The 22,327-nt window shown below is 51.5% G+C and overlaps 18 non-coding genes across 18 annotated transcripts; all 18 read left to right on the plus strand.

Moving 5' to 3' along the window:
* Nucleotides 1-714: 714 nt before the first annotated feature.
* Nucleotides 715-796, plus strand: trnal-aag (transfer RNA leucine (anticodon AAG)). The gene has a single exon. It is a non-coding gene; the product is annotated as a tRNA-Leu (tRNA).
* A 1,018-nt stretch (nucleotides 797-1,814) lies between these two features.
* Nucleotides 1,815-1,896, plus strand: trnal-uag (transfer RNA leucine (anticodon UAG)). The gene has a single exon. It is a non-coding gene; the product is annotated as a tRNA-Leu (tRNA).
* Nucleotides 1,897-2,998: 1,102 nt separating this feature from the next.
* Nucleotides 2,999-3,080, plus strand: trnal-aag (transfer RNA leucine (anticodon AAG)). Its single transcript has one exon. It is a non-coding gene; the product is annotated as a tRNA-Leu (tRNA).
* A 1,017-nt stretch (nucleotides 3,081-4,097) lies between these two features.
* trnal-uag (transfer RNA leucine (anticodon UAG)) lies at nucleotides 4,098-4,179 on the plus strand. Its single transcript has one exon. It is a non-coding gene; the product is annotated as a tRNA-Leu (tRNA).
* A 1,103-nt stretch (nucleotides 4,180-5,282) lies between these two features.
* Nucleotides 5,283-5,364, plus strand: trnal-aag (transfer RNA leucine (anticodon AAG)). Its single transcript has one exon. It is a non-coding gene; the product is annotated as a tRNA-Leu (tRNA).
* A 1,018-nt stretch (nucleotides 5,365-6,382) lies between these two features.
* On the plus strand, nucleotides 6,383-6,464 carry trnal-uag (transfer RNA leucine (anticodon UAG)). Its single transcript has one exon. It is a non-coding gene; the product is annotated as a tRNA-Leu (tRNA).
* A 1,102-nt stretch (nucleotides 6,465-7,566) lies between these two features.
* On the plus strand, nucleotides 7,567-7,648 carry trnal-aag (transfer RNA leucine (anticodon AAG)). The gene has a single exon. It is a non-coding gene; the product is annotated as a tRNA-Leu (tRNA).
* A 1,017-nt stretch (nucleotides 7,649-8,665) lies between these two features.
* On the plus strand, nucleotides 8,666-8,747 carry trnal-uag (transfer RNA leucine (anticodon UAG)). Its single transcript has one exon. It is a non-coding gene; the product is annotated as a tRNA-Leu (tRNA).
* A 1,103-nt stretch (nucleotides 8,748-9,850) lies between these two features.
* trnal-aag (transfer RNA leucine (anticodon AAG)) lies at nucleotides 9,851-9,932 on the plus strand. Its single transcript has one exon. It is a non-coding gene; the product is annotated as a tRNA-Leu (tRNA).
* A 1,018-nt stretch (nucleotides 9,933-10,950) lies between these two features.
* On the plus strand, nucleotides 10,951-11,032 carry trnal-uag (transfer RNA leucine (anticodon UAG)). The gene has a single exon. It is a non-coding gene; the product is annotated as a tRNA-Leu (tRNA).
* Nucleotides 11,033-12,561: 1,529 nt separating this feature from the next.
* On the plus strand, nucleotides 12,562-12,643 carry trnal-uag (transfer RNA leucine (anticodon UAG)). Its single transcript has one exon. It is a non-coding gene; the product is annotated as a tRNA-Leu (tRNA).
* Nucleotides 12,644-13,746: 1,103 nt separating this feature from the next.
* Nucleotides 13,747-13,828, plus strand: trnal-aag (transfer RNA leucine (anticodon AAG)). Its single transcript has one exon. It is a non-coding gene; the product is annotated as a tRNA-Leu (tRNA).
* Nucleotides 13,829-14,846: 1,018 nt separating this feature from the next.
* Nucleotides 14,847-14,928, plus strand: trnal-uag (transfer RNA leucine (anticodon UAG)). The gene has a single exon. It is a non-coding gene; the product is annotated as a tRNA-Leu (tRNA).
* A 1,529-nt stretch (nucleotides 14,929-16,457) lies between these two features.
* On the plus strand, nucleotides 16,458-16,539 carry trnal-uag (transfer RNA leucine (anticodon UAG)). Its single transcript has one exon. It is a non-coding gene; the product is annotated as a tRNA-Leu (tRNA).
* A 1,102-nt stretch (nucleotides 16,540-17,641) lies between these two features.
* Nucleotides 17,642-17,723, plus strand: trnal-aag (transfer RNA leucine (anticodon AAG)). The gene has a single exon. It is a non-coding gene; the product is annotated as a tRNA-Leu (tRNA).
* Nucleotides 17,724-18,740: 1,017 nt separating this feature from the next.
* trnal-uag (transfer RNA leucine (anticodon UAG)) lies at nucleotides 18,741-18,822 on the plus strand. The gene has a single exon. It is a non-coding gene; the product is annotated as a tRNA-Leu (tRNA).
* A 1,103-nt stretch (nucleotides 18,823-19,925) lies between these two features.
* trnal-aag (transfer RNA leucine (anticodon AAG)) lies at nucleotides 19,926-20,007 on the plus strand. Its single transcript has one exon. It is a non-coding gene; the product is annotated as a tRNA-Leu (tRNA).
* A 1,018-nt stretch (nucleotides 20,008-21,025) lies between these two features.
* trnal-uag (transfer RNA leucine (anticodon UAG)) lies at nucleotides 21,026-21,107 on the plus strand. The gene has a single exon. It is a non-coding gene; the product is annotated as a tRNA-Leu (tRNA).
* Nucleotides 21,108-22,327: the final 1,220 nt, after the last annotated feature.

The raw sequence follows: 22,327 nt of genomic DNA on the forward strand, positions 1-22,327 counted from the left end.
ATTGTGCTTTTTTGTGAATCACGCGTCTGACAAGAATTCGCGTCTGCTGCCCGAGGTGAAAAATCGGAACTTCTGCGTCAATTCGCGCCGCGTTAACCAATCAGGAGCCTGCTTGATGCTGACCTCCACTCCACAGGAAGGGGGCCACCAGGAGTAGGACTGCATACCCCTGTATAAAGGATGCCTTTACGGCTTCGAATTACAAGGCATCAGCTTGCGGCGAAGCGCGACAAGAAAAAAAAAGGGCCCACGAAGGCGGCTGTGGCAGGGTAGCGTGGCCGAGTGGTCTAAGCTGCTGGATTAAGGCTCCAGTCTCTTCGGGGGCGTGGGTTTGAATCCCACTACTGCCAAGACAGAGTTTTGGTGCCTATACACAAAAAAACATTCTTTGCCCGCACTCCAGAGGCTTTGCAAAGAAGGTCCGGCGGCCGACGTTTTCTCTATCTTTGGGGTGGGGGAAGAGGGCAGAAAAGGGCCCACGAAAGTGAGCATTCCAGGGTAGCGTGGCCGAGAGGTCTAAGGCATTTGATTTAGGCTCCAGTCTAAATCCCATTGCTGCCAGCAGGCATTTTAACCAAGGCAGGGAGGCCCTCTAACCCGCTTGGGAGCGGGCTTGTTTTACGCAAACAGGATTAGACTGCAGCCGTTCCGCAGAGTCAGTATTTGGGAGGCCGTTTGACCTGTCGTAAAGACCCGTGGAACACACCATGACAAGGTAGCGTGGCCGAGCGGTCTAAGGCGCCGGATTAAGGCTCCAGTCTCTTCGGGGGCGTGGGTTCGAATCACACCGCTGCCAGGGAAGTCTTTTGGAAAGTTCCTGAGGCTGCGAAGCGACTGGAGAAGTGACGCTGCATGCTCATCCAAACTTAGCCGCTTTCGCATTCTTTGCCATTTAGCAAAGTCAGTGCTTAAAGCTTGTCCCAGCCTCTGCTCCATTCCAACAGAGGCACACCAATAATTTACAATCATAGGAGAGGTGCAATAAATTATATTAATGAAAAACAATGAGTAGTCTACAAGAATGGAGACAGCCAGTTTTACTCATGGAAAGTTTTGGGTGAAATAACAGCTGCCTGATCATTTTGATTTTAAATGCATCACAGCTGGCTATCGTTTCCACATAAGCCCCAAAGGCCTTGATTAGCGGATTCAGGTGTGCTTGATCAGAGATGGACCTCCACTCCACAGGAAGGGGGCCACCTGGAGTAGGACTGCATACCCTGTATTAAGGATGCCTTTACGGCGGCGAATTAAAAGGCATCAGCTTGTGGCGAAGCGCAACCCAAATACAGCGACGATGATCCCTACACCGCTGTTCTGCTCTCCAGAGCCAATACAGAGCAGTGACACTCTCGATAAATGACCGATCAACAACAGACGTCTTGTAAAAAGATGGCTGACAATGGGGTTCGAAACTTTTTGAAACTTTTGCCTCTCTGACGCACCTGACGCGCGTAAATTTCGCTTCAAACTTTTGTTTTTATGCGCGTCCATTTCGCTCTTGACGGGCGAATGAACACAAAGTGGTCACGCGTATAAATAGAAGCGGCAGGCGAGAATTTAGACGCGTATTCGCGTTTGGTGTGAACGTAGCATAAGGCGTTGGATTAAGGCTCCAGTCTCTTCGGGGGTGTGGGTTTGAATCCCACTGCTGCCAAGACAGAGTTTTGGAAGGCTATTGAGCGTACGCAAAAAAAAATGTTCTTTGCCCGCATTCCAGAGGCTTTGCATAGAAGGTCCGGCGGCCGACGTTCTCTCTATATTTGGGGTGGGGGAAGAGGGCAGAAAATGGCCCACGAAAGTGCAAATCCCAGGGTAGCGTGGCCGAGTGGTCTAAGGCGCTGGATTTAGGCTCCAGTCTCTTCGGGGCCGTGGGTTCGAATCCCATCGCTGCCAGCAGCAATTTTAACCAAAGCAGGGAGGCCCTCTAACCCGCTTGGCAGCGGGATTATTTCACGCAAACAGGATTAGACTGCAGCAGTTCTGCCATGTAAGTATTAGGGAGGCCGTTCCACCTGTCGAAGAGACCCTTGGAGCGCAACCCGACGAGGCAGCATGGCCGCACGGTCTAATGCTACGCTCACACCAAACGGGAATATGCGTCTGGTCCGAGTGATTTCAATGTTAAGTCAATGGTAAGACGTGTTTACACGCGCCTGGAGTTCTTGCGGCGCGAATGAGGCGTTTAGCGCGGCGCGGTAGACGCGAATTCGCCTCATCCGCGCGTCTAGTTCTCGCGAATGGCGCGAATTGAGCGTCTGGCGCGTTAGGTGCGTTAAGCGCGAATTGTGCTTTTTTGTGAATCACGCGTCTGACAAGCATTCGCGTCTGCTGCCCGAGGTGAAAAATCTGAACTTCTGCGTCAATTCGCGCCGCGTTAACCAATCAGGAGCCTGCTTGATGCTGACCTCCACTCCACAGGAAGGGGGCCACCAGGAGTAGGACTGCATACCCCTGTATAAAGGATGCCTTTACGGCTTCGAATTACAAGGCATCCGCTTGCGGCGAAGCGCGACAAGAAAAAAAAGGGCCCACGAAGGCGGCTGTGGCAGGGTAGCGGGGCTGAGTGGTTTAAGCCGCTGGATTAAGGCTCCAGTCTCTTCGGGGGCGTGGGTTTGAATCCCACTACTGCCAAGACAGAGTTTTGGAAGGCTATTGTGCCTATACACAAAAAACCATTCTTTGCCCGCACTTCAGAGGCTTTGCAAAGAAGGTCCGGCGGCCGACGTTTTCTCTATCTTTGGGGTGGGGGAAGAGGGCAGAAAAGGGCCCACGAAAGTGAGCATTCCAGGGTAGCGTGGCCGAGAGGTCTAAGGCATTTGATTTAAGGCTCCAGTCTAAATCCCATTGCTGCCAGCAGGCATTTTAACCAAGGCAGGGAGGCCCTCTAACCCGCTTGGGAGCGGGCTTGTTTTACGCAAACAGGATTAGACTGCAGAGTCAGTATTTGGGAGGCCGTTTGACCTGTCGTAAAGACCCGTGGAACACACCATGACAAGGTAGCGTGGCCGAGCGGTCTAAGGCGCTGGATTAAGGCTCCAGTCTCTTCGGGGGCGTGGGTTCGAATCCCACTGCTGCCAGGGAAGTCTTTTGGAAAGTTCGTGAGGCTGCGAAGCGACTGGAGAAGTGACGCTGCATGCTCATCCAAACTTAGCCGCTTTCGCATTCTTTGCCATTTAGCAAAGTCAGTGCTTAAAGCTTGTCCCAGCCTCTGCTCCATTCCAACAGAGGCACACCAATAATTTACAATCATAGGAGAGGTGCAATAAATTATATTAATGAAAAACAATGAGTAGTCTACAAGAATGGAGACAGCCAGTTTTACTCATGAAAAGTTTTGGGTGAAATAACAGCTGCCTGATCATTTTGATTTTAAATGCATCACAGCTGGCTATCGTTTCCACATAAGCCCCAAAGGCCTTGATTAGCGGATTCAGGTGTGCTTGATCAGAGATGGACCTCCACTCCACAGGAAGGGGGCCACCAGGAGTAGGACTGCATACCCTGTATTAAGGATGCCTTTACGGCGGCGAATTACAAGGCATCAGCTTGTGGCGAAGCGCAACCCAAATACAGCGACGATGATCCCTACACCGCTGTTCTGCTCTCCAGAGCCAATACAGAGCAGTGACACTCTCGATAAATGACCGATCAACAACAGACGTCTTGTAAAAAGATGGCTGCCAATGGGGTTCGAAACTTTTTGAAACTTTCGCCTCTCTGACGCACCTGACGCGCGTAAATTTCACTTCAAACTTTTGTTTTCATGCGAGTCCATTTCGCTCTTGACGGGCGAATGAACACAAAGTGGTCAGGCGTGTAAATAGAAGCGGCAGGCCAGAATTTAGACGCGTATTCGCGTTTGGTGTGAACGTAGCATAAGGCGTTGGATTAAGGCTCCAGTCTCTTCGGGGGTGTGGGTTTGAATCCCACTGCTGCCAAGACAGAGTTTTGGAAGGCTATTGTGCGTACGCAAAAAAAATGTTCTTTGCCCGCATTCCAGAGGCTTTGCATAGAAGGTCCGGCGGCCGACGTTCTCTCTATATTTGGGGTGGGGGAAGAGGGCAGAAAATGGCCCACGAAAGTGAGAATCCCAGGGTAGCGTGGCCGAGTGGTCTAAGGCGCTGGATTTAGGCTCCAGTCTTTTCGGGGGCGTGGGTTCGAATCCCATCGCTTCCAGCAGCCATTTTAACCAAGGCAGGGAGGCCCTCTAACCCGTTTGGCAGCGGGATTATTTCACGCAAACAGGATTAGACTGCAGCAGTTCTGCAGAGAAAGTATTAGGGAGGCCGTACCACCTGTCCAAGAGACCCTTGGAGCGCAACCCGACGAGGTAGCATGGCCGCACGGTCTAATGCTACGCTCACACCAAACGGGAATATGCGTCTGGTCCGAGTGATTTCAATGTTAAGTCAATGGTAAGACGTGTTTACACGCGCCTGGAGTTCTTGCGGCGCGAATGAGGCGTTTAGCGCGGCGCGGTAGACGCGAATTTGCCTCATCCGCGCGTCTAGTTCTCGCGAATGGCGCGAATTGAGCGTCTGGCGCGTTAGGTGCGTTAAGCGCGAATTGTGCTTTTTTGTGAATCACGCGTCTGACAAGAATTCGCGTCTGCTGCCCGAGGTGAAAAATCGGAACTTCTGCGTCAATTCGCGCCGCGTTAACCAATCAGGAGCCTGCTTGATGCTGACCTCCACTCCACAGGAAGGGGGCCACCAGGAGTAGGACTGCATACCCCTGTATAAAGGATGCCTTTACGGCTTCGAATTACAAGGCATCAGCTTGCGGCGAAGCGCGACAAGAAAAAAAAAGGGCCCACGAAGGCGGCTGTGGCAGGGTAGCGTGGCCGAGTGGTCTAAGCTGCTGGATTAAGGCTCCAGTCTCTTCGGGGGCGTGGGTTTGAATCCCACTACTGCCAAGACAGAGTTTTGGTGCCTATACACAAAAAAACATTCTTTGCCCGCACTCCAGAGGCTTTGCAAAGAAGGTCCGGCGGCCGACGTTTTCTCTATCTTTGGGGTGGGGGAAGAGGGCAGAAAAGGGCCCACGAAAGTGAGCATTCCAGGGTAGCGTGGCCGAGAGGTCTAAGGCATTTGATTTAGGCTCCAGTCTAAATCCCATTGCTGCCAGCAGGCATTTTAACCAAGGCAGGGAGGCCCTCTAACCCGCTTGGGAGCGGGCTTGTTTTACGCAAACAGGATTAGACTGCAGCCGTTCCGCAGAGTCAGTATTTGGGAGGCCGTTTGACCTGTCGTAAAGACCCGTGGAACACACCATGACAAGGTAGCGTGGCCGAGCGGTCTAAGGCGCCGGATTAAGGCTCCAGTCTCTTCGGGGGCGTGGGTTCGAATCACACCGCTGCCAGGGAAGTCTTTTGGAAAGTTCCTGAGGCTGCGAAGCGACTGGAGAAGTGACGCTGCATGCTCATCCAAACTTAGCCGCTTTCGCATTCTTTGCCATTTAGCAAAGTCAGTGCTTAAAGCTTGTCCCAGCCTCTGCTCCATTCCAACAGAGGCACACCAATAATTTACAATCATAGGAGAGGTGCAATAAATTATATTAATGAAAAACAATGAGTAGTCTACAAGAATGGAGACAGCCAGTTTTACTCATGGAAAGTTTTGGGTGAAATAACAGCTGCCTGATCATTTTGATTTTAAATGCATCACAGCTGGCTATCGTTTCCACATAAGCCCCAAAGGCCTTGATTAGCGGATTCAGGTGTGCTTGATCAGAGATGGACCTCCACTCCACAGGAAGGGGGCCACCTGGAGTAGGACTGCATACCCTGTATTAAGGATGCCTTTACGGCGGCGAATTAAAAGGCATCAGCTTGTGGCGAAGCGCAACCCAAATACAGCGACGATGATCCCTACACCGCTGTTCTGCTCTCCAGAGCCAATACAGAGCAGTGACACTCTCGATAAATGACCGATCAACAACAGACGTCTTGTAAAAAGATGGCTGACAATGGGGTTCGAAACTTTTTGAAACTTTTGCCTCTCTGACGCACCTGACGCGCGTAAATTTCGCTTCAAACTTTTGTTTTTATGCGCGTCCATTTCGCTCTTGACGGGCGAATGAACACAAAGTGGTCACGCGTATAAATAGAAGCGGCAGGCGAGAATTTAGACGCGTATTCGCGTTTGGTGTGAACGTAGCATAAGGCGTTGGATTAAGGCTCCAGTCTCTTCGGGGGTGTGGGTTTGAATCCCACTGCTGCCAAGACAGAGTTTTGGAAGGCTATTGAGCGTACGCAAAAAAAAATGTTCTTTGCCCGCATTCCAGAGGCTTTGCATAGAAGGTCCGGCGGCCGACGTTCTCTCTATATTTGGGGTGGGGGAAGAGGGCAGAAAATGGCCCACGAAAGTGCAAATCCCAGGGTAGCGTGGCCGAGTGGTCTAAGGCGCTGGATTTAGGCTCCAGTCTCTTCGGGGCCGTGGGTTCGAATCCCATCGCTGCCAGCAGCAATTTTAACCAAAGCAGGGAGGCCCTCTAACCCGCTTGGCAGCGGGATTATTTCACGCAAACAGGATTAGACTGCAGCAGTTCTGCCATGTAAGTATTAGGGAGGCCGTTCCACCTGTCGAAGAGACCCTTGGAGCGCAACCCGACGAGGCAGCATGGCCGCACGGTCTAATGCTACGCTCACACCAAACGGGAATATGCGTCTGGTCCGAGTGATTTCAATGTTAAGTCAATGGTAAGACGTGTTTACACGTGCCTGGAGTTCTTGCGGCGCGAATGAGGCGTTTAGCGCGGCGCGGTAGACGCGAATTCGCCTCATCCGCGCGTCTAGTTCTCGCGAATGGCGCGAATTGAGCATCTGGCGCGTTAGGTGCGTTAAGCGCGAATTGTGCTTTTTTGTGAATCACGCGTCTGACAAGCATTCGCGTCTGCTGCCCGAGGTGAAAAATCTGAACTTCTGCGTCAATTCGCGCCGCGTTAACCAATCAGGAGCCTGCTTGATGCTGACCTCCACTCCACAGGAAGGGGGCCACCAGGAGTAGGACTGCATACCCCTGTATAAAGGATGCCTTTACGGCTTCGAATTACAAGGCATCAGCTTGCGGCGAAGCGCGACAAGAAAAAAAAGGGCCCACGAAGGCGGCTGTGGCAGGGTAGCGGGGCTGAGTGGTTTAAGCCGCTGGATTAAGGCTCCAGTCTCTTCGGGGGCGTGGGTTTGAATCCCACTACTGCCAAGACAGAGTTTTGGAAGGCTATTGTGCCTATACACAAAAAACCATTCTTTGCCCGCACTTCAGAGGCTTTGCAAAGAAGGTCCGGCGGCCGACGTTTTCTCTATCTTTGGGGTGGGGGAAGAGGGCAGAAAAGGGCCCACGAAAGTGAGCATTCCAGGGTAGCGTGGCCGAGAGGTCTAAGGCATTTGATTTAAGGCTCCAGTCTAAATCCCATTGCTGCCAGCAGGCATTTTAACCAAGGCAGGGAGGCCCTCTAACCCGCTTGGGAGCGGGCTTGTTTTACGCAAACAGGATTAGACTGCAGAGTCAGTATTTGGGAGGCCGTTTGACCTGTCGTAAAGACCCGTGGAACACACCATGACAAGGTAGCGTGGCCGAGCGGTCTAAGGCGCTGGATTAAGGCTCCAGTCTCTTCGGGGGCGTGGGTTCGAATCCCACTGCTGCCAGGGAAGTCTTTTGGAAAGTTCGTGAGGCTGCGAAGCGACTGGAGAAGTGACGCTGCATGCTCATCCAAACTTAGCCGCTTTCGCATTCTTTGCCATTTAGCAAAGTCAGTGCTTAAAGCTTGTCCCAGCCTCTGCTCCATTCCAACAGAGGCACACCAATAATTTACAATCATAGGAGAGGTGCAATAAATTATATTAATGAAAAACAATGAGTAGTCTACAAGAATGGAGACAGCCAGTTTTACTCATGAAAAGTTTTGGGTGAAATAACAGCTGCCTGATCATTTTGATTTTAAATGCATCACAGCTGGCTATCGTTTCCACATAAGCCCCAAAGGCCTTGATTAGCGGATTCAGGTGTGCTTGATCAGAGATGGACCTCCACTCCACAGGAAGGGGGCCACCAGGAGTAGGACTGCATACCCTGTATTAAGGATGCCTTTACGGCGGCGAATTACAAGGCATCAGCTTGTGGCGAAGCGCAACCCAAATACAGCGACGATGATCCCTACACCGCTGTTCTGCTCTCCAGAGCCAATACAGAGCAGTGACACTCTCGATAAATGACCGATCAACAACAGACGTCTTGTAAAAAGATGGCTGCCAATGGGGTTCGAAACTTTTTGAAACTTTCGCCTCTCTGACGCACCTGACGCGCGTAAATTTCACTTCAAACTTTTGTTTTCATGCGAGTCCATTTCGCTCTTGACGGGCGAATGAACACAAAGTGGTCAGGCGTGTAAATAGAAGCGGCAGGCCAGAATTTAGACGCGTATTCGCGTTTGGTGTGAACGTAGCATAAGGCGTTGGATTAAGGCTCCAGTCTCTTCGGGGGTGTGGGTTTGAATCCCACTGCTGCCAAGACAGAGTTTTGGAAGGCTATTGTGCGTACGCAAAAAAAATGTTCTTTGCCCGCATTCCAGAGGCTTTGCATAGAAGGTCCGGCGGCCGACGTTCTCTCTATATTTGGGGTGGGGGAAGAGGGCAGAAAATGGCCCACGAAAGTGAGAATCCCAGGGTAGCGTGGCCGAGTGGTCTAAGGCGCTGGATTTAGGCTCCAGTCTTTTCGGGGGCGTGGGTTCGAATCCCATCGCTTCCAGCAGCCATTTTAACCAAGGCAGGGAGGCCCTCTAACCCGTTTGGCAGCGGGATTATTTCACGCAAACAGGATTAGACTGCAGCAGTTCTGCAGAGAAAGTATTAGGGAGGCCGTACCACCTGTCCAAGAGACCCTTGGAGCGCAACCCGACGAGGTAGCATGGCCGCACGGTCTAATGCTACGCTCACACCAAACGGGAATATGCGTCTGGTCCGAGTGATTTCAATGTTAAGTCAATGGTAAGACGTGTTTACACGCGCCTGGAGTTCTTGCGGCGCGAATGAGGCGTTTAGCGCGGCGCGGTAGACGCGAATTTGCCTCATCCGCGCGTCTAGTTCTCGCGAATGGCGCGAATTGAGCGTCTGGCGCGTTAGGTGCGTTAAGCGCGAATTGTGCTTTTTTGTGAATCACGCGTCTGACAAGAATTCGCGTCTGCTGCCCGAGGTGAAAAATCGGAACTTCTGCGTCAATTCGCGCCGCGTTAACCAATCAGGAGCCTGCTTGATGCTGACCTCCACTCCACAGGAAGGGGGCCACCAGGAGTAGGACTGCATACCCCTGTATAAAGGATGCCTTTACGGCTTCGAATTACAAGGCATCAGCTTGCGGCGAAGCGCGACAAGAAAAAAAAAGGGCCCACGAAGGCGGCTGTGGCAGGGTAGCGTGGCCGAGTGGTCTAAGCTGCTGGATTAAGGCTCCAGTCTCTTCGGGGGCGTGGGTTTGAATCCCACTACTGCCAAGACAGAGTTTTGGTGCCTATACACAAAAAAACATTCTTTGCCCGCACTCCAGAGGCTTTGCAAAGAAGGTCCGGCGGCCGACGTTTTCTCTATCTTTGGGGTGGGGGAAGAGGGCAGAAAAGGGCCCACGAAAGTGAGCATTCCAGGGTAGCGTGGCCGAGAGGTCTAAGGCATTTGATTTAGGCTCCAGTCTAAATCCCATTGCTGCCAGCAGGCATTTTAACCAAGGCAGGGAGGCCCTCTAACCCGCTTGGGAGCGGGCTTGTTTTACGCAAACAGGATTAGACTGCAGCCGTTCCGCAGAGTCAGTATTTGGGAGGCCGTTTGACCTGTCGTAAAGACCCGTGGAACACACCATGACAAGGTAGCGTGGCCGAGCGGTCTAAGGCGCCGGATTAAGGCTCCAGTCTCTTCGGGGGCGTGGGTTCGAATCACACCGCTGCCAGGGAAGTCTTTTGGAAAGTTCCTGAGGCTGCGAAGCGACTGGAGAAGTGACGCTGCATGCTCATCCAAACTTAGCCGCTTTCGCATTCTTTGCCATTTAGCAAAGTCAGTGCTTAAAGCTTGTCCCAGCCTCTGCTCCATTCCAACAGAGGCACACCAATAATTTACAATCATAGGAGAGGTGCAATAAATTATATTAATGAAAAACAATGAGTAGTCTACAAGAATGGAGACAGCCAGTTTTACTCATGGAAAGTTTTGGGTGAAATAACAGCTGCCTGATCATTTTGATTTTAAATGCATCACAGCTGGCTATCGTTTCCACATAAGCCCCAAAGGCCTTGATTAGCGGATTCAGGTGTGCTTGATCAGAGATGGACCTCCACTCCACAGGAAGGGGGCCACCTGGAGTAGGACTGCATACCCTGTATTAAGGATGCCTTTACGGCGGCGAATTAAAAGGCATCAGCTTGTGGCGAAGCGCAACCCAAATACAGCGACGATGATCCCTACACCGCTGTTCTGCTCTCCAGAGCCAATACAGAGCAGTGACACTCTCGATAAATGACCGATCAACAACAGACGTCTTGTAAAAAGATGGCTGACAATGGGGTTCGAAACTTTTTGAAACTTTTGCCTCTCTGACGCACCTGACGCGCGTAAATTTCGCTTCAAACTTTTGTTTTTATGCGCGTCCATTTCGCTCTTGACGGGCGAATGAACACAAAGTGGTCACGCGTATAAATAGAAGCGGCAGGCGAGAATTTAGACGCGTATTCGCGTTTGGTGTGAACGTAGCATAAGGCGTTGGATTAAGGCTCCAGTCTCTTCGGGGGTGTGGGTTTGAATCCCACTGCTGCCAAGACAGAGTTTTGGAAGGCTATTGAGCGTACGCAAAAAAAAATGTTCTTTGCCCGCATTCCAGAGGCTTTGCATAGAAGGTCCGGCGGCCGACGTTCTCTCTATATTTGGGGTGGGGGAAGAGGGCAGAAAATGGCCCACGAAAGTGCAAATCCCAGGGTAGCGTGGCCGAGTGGTCTAAGGCGCTGGATTTAGGCTCCAGTCTCTTCGGGGCCGTGGGTTCGAATCCCATCGCTGCCAGCAGCAATTTTAACCAAAGCAGGGAGGCCCTCTAACCCGCTTGGCAGCGGGATTATTTCACGCAAACAGGATTAGACTGCAGCAGTTCTGCCATGTAAGTATTAGGGAGGCCGTTCCACCTGTCGAAGAGACCCTTGGAGCGCAACCCGACGAGGCAGCATGGCCGCACGGTCTAATGCTACGCTCACACCAAACGGGAATATGCGTCTGGTCCGAGTGATTTCAATGTTAAGTCAATGGTAAGACGTGTTTACACGCGCCTGGAGTTCTTGCGGCGCGAATGAGGCGTTTAGCGCGGCGCGGTAGACGCGAATTCGCCTCATCCGCGCGTCTAGTTCTCGTGAATGGCGCGAATTGAGCGTCTGGCGCGTTAGGTGCGTTAAGCGCGAATTGTGCTTTTTTGTGAATCACGCGTCTGACAAGCATTCGCGTCTGCTGCCCGAGGTGATAAATCTGAACTTCTGCGTCAATTCGCGCCGCGTTAACCAATCAGGAGCCTGCTTGATGCTGACCTCCACTCCACAGGAAGGGGGCCACCAGGAGTAGGACTGCATACCCCTGTATAAAGGATGCCTTTACGGCTTCGAATTACAAGGCATCAGCTTGCGGCGAAAAAAAAGCTTGTCCCAGCTTGTCCCAGCCTCTGCTCCATTCCAACAGAGGCACACCAATAATTTACAATCATAGGAGAGGTGCAATAAATTATATTAATGAAAAACAATGAGTAGTCTACAAGAATGGAGACAGCCAGTTTTACTCATGAAAAGTTTTGGGTGAAATAACAGCTGCCTGATCATTTTGATTTTAAATGCATCACAGCTGGCTATCGTTTCCACATAAGCCCCAAAGGCCTTGATTAGCGGATTCAGGTGTGCTTGATCAGAGATGGACCTCCACTCCACAGGAAGGGGGACACCAGGAGTAGGACTGCATACCCTGTATTAAGGATGCCTTTACGGCGGCGAATTACAAGGCATCAGCTTGTGGCGAAGCGCAACCCAAATACAGCGACGATGATCCCTACACCGCTGTTCTGCTCTCCAGAGCCAATACAGAGCAGTGACACTCTCGATAAATGACCGATCAACAACAGACGTCTTGTAAAAAGATGGCTGCCAATGGGGTTCGAAACTTTTTGAAACTTTCGCCTCTCTGACGCAACTGACGCGCGTAAATTTCACTTCAAACTTTTGTTTTCATGCGCGTCCATTTCGCTCTTGACGGGCGAATGAACACAAAGTGGTCAGGCGTGTAAATAGAAGCGGCAGGCGAGAATTTAGACGCGTATTCGCGTTTGGTGTGAACGTAGCATAAGGCGTTGGATTAAGGCTCCAGTCTCTTCGGGGGTGTGGGTTTGAATCCCACTGCTGCCAAGACAGAGTTTTGGAAGGCTATTGTGCGTACGCAAAAAAAATGTTCTTTGCCCGCATTCCAGAGGCTTTGCATAGAAGGTCCCGCGGCCGACGTTCTCTCTATATTTGGGGTGGGGGAAGAGGGCAGAAAATGGCCCACGAAAGTGAGAATCCCAGGGTAGCGTGGCCGAGTGGTCTAAGGCGCTGGATTTAGGCTCCAGTCTCTTCGGGGGCGTGGGTTCGAATCCCATCGCTGCCAGCAGCCATTTTAACCAAGGCAGGGAGGCCCTCTAACCCGTTTGGCAGCGGGATTATTTCACGCAAACAGGATTAGACTGCAGCAGTTCTGCAGAGTAAGTATTAGGGAGGCCGTACCACCTGTCCAAGAGACCCTTGGAGCGCAACCCGACGAGGTAGCATGGCCGCACGGTCTAATGCTACGCTCACACCAAACGGGAATATGCGTCTGGTCCGAGTGATTTCAATGTTAAGTCAATGGTAAGACGTGTTTACACGCGCCTGGAGTTCTTGCGGCGCGAATGAGGCGTTTAGCGCGGCGCGGTAGACGCGAATTCGCCTCATCCGCGCGTCTAGTTCTCGCGAATGGCGCGAATTGAGCGTCTGGCGCGTTAGGTGCGTTAAGCGCGAATTGTGCTTTTTTGTGAATCACGCGTCTGACAAGCATTCGCGTCTGCTGCCCGAGGTGAAAAATCTGAACTTCTGCGTCAATTCGCGCCGCGTTAACCAATCAGGAGCCTGCTTGATGCTGACCTCCACTCCACAGGAAGGGGGCCACCAGGAGTAGGACTGCATACCCCTGTATAAAGGATGCCTTTACGGCTTCGAATTACAAGGCATCAGCTTGCGGCGAAGCGCGACAAGAAAAAAAAAGGGCCCACGAAGGCGGCTGTGGCAGGGTAGCGGGGCTGAGTGGTTTAAGCCGCTGGATTAAGGCTCCAGTCTCTTCGGGGGCGTGGGTTTGAATCCCACTACTGCCAAGACAGAGTTTTGGAAGGCTATTGTGCCTATACACAAAAAACCATTCTTTGCCCGCACTCCAGAGGCTTTGCAAAGAAGGTCTGGCGGCCGACGTTTTCTCTATCTTTGGGGTGGGGGAAGAGGGCAGAAAAGGGCCCACGAAAGTGAGCATTCCAGGGTAGCGTGGCCGAGAGGTCTAAGGCATTTGATTTAAGGCTCCAGTCTAAATCCCATTGCTGCCAGCAGGCATTTTAACCAAGGCAGGGAGGCCCTCTAACCCGCTTGGGAGCGGGCTTGTTTTACGCAAACAGGATTAGACTGCAGAGTCATTATTTGGGAGGCCGTTTGACCTGTCGTAAAGACCCGTGGAACACACCATGACAAGGTAGCGTGGCCGAGCGGTCTAAGGCGCTGGATTAAGGCTCCAGTCTCTTCGGGGGCGTGGGTTCGAATCCCACCGCTGCCAGGGAAGTCTTTTGGAAAGTTCCTAAGGCTGCGAAGCGACTGGAGAAGTGACGCTGCATGTTCATCCAAACTTAGCCGCTTTCGCATTCTTTGCAATTTAGCAAAGTCAGTGCTTAAAGCTTGTCCCAGCCTCTGCTCCATTCCAACAGAGGCACACCAATAATTTACAATCATAGGAGAGGTGCAATAAATTATATTAATGAAAAACAATGAGTAGTCTACAAGAATGGAGACAGCCAGTTTTACTCATGAAAAGTTTTGGGTGAAATAACAGTTACCTGATCATTTTGATTTTAAATGCATCACAGCTGGCTATCGTTTCCACATAAGCCCCAAAGGCCTTGATTAGCGGATTCAGGTGTGCTTGATCAGAGATGGACCTCCACTCCACAGGAAGGGGGCCACCAGGAGTAGGACTGCATACCCTGTATTAAGGATGCCTTTACGGCGGCGAATTACAATGCATCAGCTTGTGGCGAAGCGCAACCCAAATACAGCGACGATGATCCCTACACCGCTGTTCTGCTCTCCAGAGCCAATACAGAGCAGTGACACTCTCGATAAATGACCGATCAACAACAGACGTCTTGTAAAAAAGATGGCTGCCAATGGGGTTCGAAACTTTTTGAAACTTTCGCCTCTCTGACGCACCTGACGCGCGTAAATTTCGCTTCAAACTTTTGTTTTCATGCGCGTCCATTTCGCTCTTGACGGGCGAATGAACACAAAGTGGTCAGGCGTATAAATAGAAGCGGCAGGCGAGAATTTAGACGCGTATTCTCGTTTGGTGTGAACGTAGCATAAGGCGTTGGATTAAGGCTCCAGTCTCTTCGGGGGTGTGGGTTTGAATCCCACTGCTGCCAAGACAGAGTTTTGGAAGGCTATTGTGCGTACGCAAAAAAAATGTTCTTTGCCCGCATTCCAGAGGCTTTGCATAGAAGGTCCGGCGGCCGACGTTCTCTCTATATTTGGGGTGGGGGAAGAGGGCAGAAAATGGCCCACGAAAGTGAGAATCCCAGGGTAGCGTGGCCGAGTGGTCTAAGGCGCTGGATTTAGGCTCCAGTCTCTTCGGGGGCGTGGGTTCGAATCCCATCGCTGCCAGCAGCCATTTTAACCAAGGCAGGGAGGCCCTCTAACCCGTTTGGCAGCGGGATTATTTCACGCAAACAGGATTAGACTGCAGCAGTTCTGCAGAGTAAGTATTAGGGAGGCCGTACCACCTGTCCAAGAGACCCTTGGAGCGCAACCCAACGAGGCAGCATGGCCGCACAGTCTAATGCTACGCTCACACCAAACGGGAATATGCGTCTGGTCCGAGTGATTTCAATGTTTAGTCAATGGTAAGACGTGTTTACACGCGCCTGGAGTTCTTGCGGCGCGAATGAGGCGTTTAGCGCGGCGCGGTAGACGCGAATTCGCCTCATCCGCGCGTCTAGTTCTCGCGAATGGCGCGAATTGAGCGTCTGGCGCGTTAGGTGCGTTAAGCGCGAATTGTGCTTTTTTGTGAATCACGCGTCTGACAAGAATTCGCGTCTGCTGCCCGAGGTGAAAAATCTGAACTTCTGCGTCAATTCGCGCCGCGCTAACCAATCAGGAGCCTGCTTGATGCTGACCTCCACTCCACAGGAAGGGGGCCACCAGGAGTAGGACTGCATACCCCTGTATAAAGGATGCCTTTACGGCTTCGAATTACAAGGCATCAGCTTGCGGCGAAAAAAAAGCTTGTCCCAGCTTGTCCCAGCCTCTGCTCCATTCCAACAGAGGCACACCAATAATTTACAATCATAGGAGAGGTGCAATAAATTATATTAATGAAAAACAATGAGTAGTCTACAAGAATGGAGACAGCCAGTTTTACTCATGAAAAGTTTTGGGTGAAATAACAGCTGCCTGATCATTTTGATTTTAAATGCATCACAGCTGGCTATCGTTTCCACATAAGCCCCAAAGGCCTTGATTAGCGGATTCAGGTGTGCTTGATCAGAGATGGACCTCCACTCCACAGGAAGGGGGACACCAGGAGTAGGACTGCATACCCTGTATTAAGGATGCCTTTACGGCGGCGAATTACAAGGCATCAGCTTGTGGCGAAGCGCAACCCAAATACAGCGACGATGATCCCTACACCGCTGTTCTGCTCTCCAGAGCCAATACAGAGCAGTGACACTCTCGATAAATGACCGATCAACAACAGACGTCTTGTAAAAAGATGGCTGCCAATGGGGTTCGACACTTTTTGAAACTTTCGCCTCTCTGACGCAACTGACGCGCGTAAATTTCACTTCAAACTTTTGTTTTCATGCGCGTCCATTTCGCTCTTGACGGGCGAATGAACACAAAGTGGTCAGGCGTGTAAATAGAAGCGGCAGGCGAGAATTTAGACGCGTATTCGCGTTTGGTGTGAACGTAGCATAAGGCGTTGGATTAAGGCTCCAGTCTCTTCGGGGGTGTGGGTTTGAATCCCACTGCTGCCAAGACAGAGTTTTGGAAGGCTATTGTGCGTACGCAAAAAAAATGTTCTTTGCCCGCATTCCAGAGGCTTTGCATAGAAGGTCCCGCGGCCGACGTTCTCTCTATATTTGGGGTGGGGGAAGAGGGCAGAAAATGGCCCACGAAAGTGAGAATCCCAGGGTAGCGTGGCCGAGTGGTCTAAGGCGCTGGATTTAGGCTCCAGTCTCTTCGGGGGCGTGGGTTCGAATCCCATCGCTGCCAGCAGCCATTTTAACCAAGGCAGGGAGGCCCTCTAACCCGTTTGGCAGCGGGATTATTTCACGCAAACAGGATTAGACTGCAGCAGTTCTGCAGAGTAAGTATTAGGGAGGCCGTACCACCTGTCCAAGAGACCCTTGGAGCGCAACCCGACGAGGTAGCATGGCCGCACGGTCTAATGCTACGCTCACACCAAACGGGAATATGCGTCTGGTCCGAGTGATTTCAATGTTAAGTCAATGGTAAGACGTGTTTACACGCGCCTGGAGTTCTTGCGGCGCGAATGAGGCGTTTAGCGCGGCGCGGTAGACGCGAATTCGCCTCATCCGCGCGTCTAGTTCTCGCGAATGGCGCGAATTGAGCGTCTGGCGCGTTAGGTGCGTTAAGCGCGAATTGTGCTTTTTTGTGAATCACGCGTCTGACAAGCATTCGCGTCTGCTGCCCGAGGTGAAAAATCTGAACTTCTGCGTCAATTCGCGCCGCGTTAACCAATCAGGAGCCTGCTTGATGCTGACCTCCACTCCACAGGAAGGGGGCCACCAGGAGTAGGACTGCATACCCCTGTATAAAGGATGCCTTTACGGCTTCGAATTACAAGGCATCAGCTTGCGGCGAAGCGCGACAAGAAAAAAAAGGGCCCACGAAGGCGGCTGTGGCAGGGTAGCGGGGCTGAGTGGTTTAAGCCGCTGGATTAAGGCTCCAGTCTCTTCGGGGGCGTGGGTTTGAATCCCACTACTGCCAAGACAGAGTTTTGGAAGGCTATTGTGCCTATACACAAAAAACCATTCTTTGCCCGCACTTCAGAGGCTTTGCAAAGAAGGTCCGGCGGCCGACGTTTTCTCTATCTTTGGGGTGGGGGAAGAGGGCAGAAAAGGGCCCACGAAAGTGAGCATTCCAGGGTAGCGTGGCCGAGAGGTCTAAGGCATTTGATTTAAGGCTCCAGTCTAAATCCCATTGCTGCCAGCAGGCATTTTAACCAAGGCAGGGAGGCCCTCTAACCCGCTTGGGAGCGGGCTTGTTTTACGCAAACAGGATTAGACTGCAGAGTCAGTATTTGGGAGGCCGTTTGACCTGTCGTAAAGACCCGTGGAACACACCATGACAAGGTAGCGTGGCCGAGCGGTCTAAGGCGCTGGATTAAGGCTCCAGTCTCTTCGGGGGCGTGGGTTCGAATCCCACTGCTGCCAGGGAAGTCTTTTGGAAAGTTCGTGAGGCTGCGAAGCGACTGGAGAAGTGACGCTGCATGCTCATCCAAACTTAGCCGCTTTCGCATTCTTTGCCATTTAGCAAAGTCAGTGCTTAAAGCTTGTCCCAGCCTCTGCTCCATTCCAACAGAGGCACACCAATAATTTACAATCATAGGAGAGGTGCAATAAATTATATTAATGAAAAACAATGAGTAGTCTACAAGAATGGAGACAGCCAGTTTTACTCATGAAAAGTTTTGGGTGAAATAACAGCTGCCTGATCATTTTGATTTTAAATGCATCACAGCTGGCTATCGTTTCCACATAAGCCCCAAAGGCCTTGATTAGCGGATTCAGGTGTGCTTGATCAGAGATGGACCTCCACTCCACAGGAAGGGGGCCACCAGGAGTAGGACTGCATACCCTGTATTAAGGATGCCTTTACGGCGGCGAATTACAAGGCATCAGCTTGTGGCGAAGCGCAACCCAAATACAGCGACGATGATCCCTACACCGCTGTTCTGCTCTCCAGAGCCAATACAGAGCAGTGACACTCTCGATAAATGACCGATCAACAACAGACGTCTTGTAAAAAGATGGCTGCCAATGGGGTTCGAAACTTTTTGAAACTTTCGCCTCTCTGACGCACCTGACGCGCGTAAATTTCACTTCAAACTTTTGTTTTCATGCGAGTCCATTTCGCTCTTGACGGGCGAATGAACACAAAGTGGTCAGGCGTGTAAATAGAAGCGGCAGGCCAGAATTTAGACGCGTATTCGCGTTTGGTGTGAACGTAGCATAAGGCGTTGGATTAAGGCTCCAGTCTCTTCGGGGGTGTGGGTTTGAATCCCACTGCTGCCAAGACAGAGTTTTGGAAGGCTATTGTGCGTACGCAAAAAAAATGTTCTTTGCCCGCATTCCAGAGGCTTTGCATAGAAGGTCCGGCGGCCGACGTTCTCTCTATATTTGGGGTGGGGGAAGAGGGCAGAAAATGGCCCACGAAAGTGAGAATCCCAGGGTAGCGTGGCCGAGTGGTCTAAGGCGCTGGATTTAGGCTCCAGTCTTTTCGGGGGCGTGGGTTCGAATCCCATCGCTTCCAGCAGCCATTTTAACCAAGGCAGGGAGGCCCTCTAACCCGTTTGGCAGCGGGATTATTTCACGCAAACAGGATTAGACTGCAGCAGTTCTGCAGAGAAAGTATTAGGGAGGCCGTACCACCTGTCCAAGAGACCCTTGGAGCGCAACCCGACGAGGTAGCATGGCCGCACGGTCTAATGCTACGCTCACACCAAACGGGAATATGCGTCTGGTCCGAGTGATTTCAATGTTAAGTCAATGGTAAGACGTGTTTACACGCGCCTGGAGTTCTTGCGGCGCGAATGAGGCGTTTAGCGCGGCGCGGTAGACGCGAATTTGCCTCATCCGCGCGTCTAGTTCTCGCGAATGGCGCGAATTGAGCGTCTGGCGCGTTAGGTGCGTTAAGCGCGAATTGTGCTTTTTTGTGAATCACGCGTCTGACAAGAATTCGCGTCTGCTGCCCGAGGTGAAAAATCGGAACTTCTGCGTCAATTCGCGCCGCGTTAACCAATCAGGAGCCTGCTTGATGCTGACCTCCACTCCACAGGAAGGGGGCCACCAGGAGTAGGACTGCATACCCCTGTATAAAGGATGCCTTTACGGCTTCGAATTACAAGGCATCAGCTTGCGGCGAAGCGCGACAAGAAAAAAAAAGGGCCCACGAAGGCGGCTGTGGCAGGGTAGCGTGGCCGAGTGGTCTAAGCTGCTGGATTAAGGCTCCAGTCTCTTCGGGGGCGTGGGTTTGAATCCCACTACTGCCAAGACAGAGTTTTGGTGCCTATACACAAAAAAACATTCTTTGCCCGCACTCCAGAGGCTTTGCAAAGAAGGTCCGGCGGCCGACGTTTTCTCTATCTTTGGGGTGGGGGAAGAGGGCAGAAAAGGGCCCACGAAAGTGAGCATTCCAGGGTAGCGTGGCCGAGAGGTCTAAGGCATTTGATTTAGGCTCCAGTCTAAATCCCATTGCTGCCAGCAGGCATTTTAACCAAGGCAGGGAGGCCCTCTAACCCGCTTGGGAGCGGGCTTGTTTTACGCAAACAGGATTAGACTGCAGCCGTTCCGCAGAGTCAGTATTTGGGAGGCCGTTTGACCTGTCGTAAAGACCCGTGGAACACACCATGACAAGGTAGCGTGGCCGAGCGGTCTAAGGCGCCGGATTAAGGCTCCAGTCTCTTCGGGGGCGTGGGTTCGAATCACACCGCTGCCAGGGAAGTCTTTTGGAAAGTTCCTGAGGCTGCGAAGCGACTGGAGAAGTGACGCTGCATGCTCATCCAAACTTAGCCGCTTTCGCATTCTTTGCCATTTAGCAAAGTCAGTGCTTAAAGCTTGTCCCAGCCTCTGCTCCATTCCAACAGAGGCACACCAATAATTTACAATCATAGGAGAGGTGCAATAAATTATATTAATGAAAAACAATGAGTAGTCTACAAGAATGGAGACAGCCAGTTTTACTCATGGAAAGTTTTGGGTGAAATAACAGCTGCCTGATCATTTTGATTTTAAATGCATCACAGCTGGCTATCGTTTCCACATAAGCCCCAAAGGCCTTGATTAGCGGATTCAGGTGTGCTTGATCAGAGATGGACCTCCACTCCACAGGAAGGGGGCCACCTGGAGTAGGACTGCATACCCTGTATTAAGGATGCCTTTACGGCGGCGAATTAAAAGGCATCAGCTTGTGGCGAAGCGCAACCCAAATACAGCGACGATGATCCCTACACCGCTGTTCTGCTCTCCAGAGCCAATACAGAGCAGTGACACTCTCGATAAATGACCGATCAACAACAGACGTCTTGTAAAAAGATGGCTGACAATGGGGTTCGAAACTTTTTGAAACTTTTGCCTCTCTGACGCACCTGACGCGCGTAAATTTCGCTTCAAACTTTTGTTTTTATGCGCGTCCATTTCGCTCTTGACGGGCGAATGAACACAAAGTGGTCACGCGTATAAATAGAAGCGGCAGGCGAGAATTTAGACGCGTATTCGCGTTTGGTGTGAACGTAGCATAAGGCGTTGGATTAAGGCTCCAGTCTCTTCGGGGGTGTGGGTTTGAATCCCACTGCTGCCAAGACAGAGTTTTGGAAGGCTATTGAGCGTACGCAAAAAAAAATGTTCTTTGCCCGCATTCCAGAGGCTTTGCATAGAAGGTCCGGCGGCCGACGTTCTCTCTATATTTGGGGTGGGGGAAGAGGGCAGAAAATGGCCCACGAAAGTGCAAATCCCAGGGTAGCGTGGCCGAGTGGTCTAAGGCGCTGGATTTAGGCTCCAGTCTCTTCGGGGCCGTGGGTTCGAATCCCATCGCTGCCAGCAGCAATTTTAACCAAAGCAGGGAGGCCCTCTAACCCGCTTGGCAGCGGGATTATTTCACGCAAACAGGATTAGACTGCAGCAGTTCTGCCATGTAAGTATTAGGGAGGCCGTTCCACCTGTCGAAGAGACCCTTGGAGCGCAACCCGACGAGGCAGCATGGCCGCACGGTCTAATGCTACGCTCACACCAAACGGGAATATGCGTCTGGTCCGAGTGATTTCAATGTTAAGTCAATGGTAAGACGTGTTTACACGCGCCTGGAGTTCTTGCGGCGCGAATGAGGCGTTTAGCGCGGCGCGGTAGACGCGAATTCGCCTCATCCGCGCGTCTAGTTCTCGTGAATGGCGCGAATTGAGCGTCTGGCGCGTTAGGTGCGTTAAGCGCGAATTGTGCTTTTTTGTGAATCACGCGTCTGACAAGCATTCGCGTCTGCTGCCCGAGGTGATAAATCTGAACTTCTGCGTCAATTCGCGCCGCGTTAACCAATCAGGAGCCTGCTTGATGCTGACCTCCACTCCACAGGAAGGGGGCCACCAGGAGTAGGACTGCATACCCCTGTATAAAGGATGCCTTTACGGCTTCGAATTACAAGGCATCAGCTTGCGGCGAAAAAAAAGCTTGTCCCAGCTTGTCCCAGCCTCTGCTCCATTCCAACAGAGGCACACCAATAATTTACAATCATAGGAGAGGTGCAATAAATTATATTAATGAAAAACAATGAGTAGTCTACAAGAATGGAGACAGCCAGTTTTACTCATGAAAAGTTTTGGGTGAAATAACAGCTGCCTGATCATTTTGATTTTAAATGCATCACAGCTGGCTATCGTTTCCACATAAGCCCCAAAGGCCTTGATTAGCGGATTCAGGTGTGCTTGATCAGAGATGGACCTCCACTCCACAGGAAGGGGGACACCAGGAGTAGGACTGCATACCCTGTATTAAGGATGCCTTTACGGCGGCGAATTACAAGGCATCAGCTTGTGGCGAAGCGCAACCCAAATACAGCGACGATGATCCCTACACCGCTGTTCTGCTCTCCAGAGCCAATACAGAGCAGTGACACTCTCGATAAATGACCGATCAACAACAGACGTCTTGTAAAAAGATGGCTGCCAATGGGGTTCGAAACTTTTTGAAACTTTCGCCTCTCTGACGCAACTGACGCGCGTAAATTTCACTTCAAACTTTTGTTTTCATGCGCGTCCATTTCGCTCTTG

Source organism: Garra rufa, chromosome 1 (assembly GCF_049309525.1).
Source record: "Garra rufa chromosome 1, GarRuf1.0, whole genome shotgun sequence".
NCBI lineage: Eukaryota > Metazoa > Chordata > Actinopteri > Cypriniformes > Cyprinidae > Garra > Garra rufa.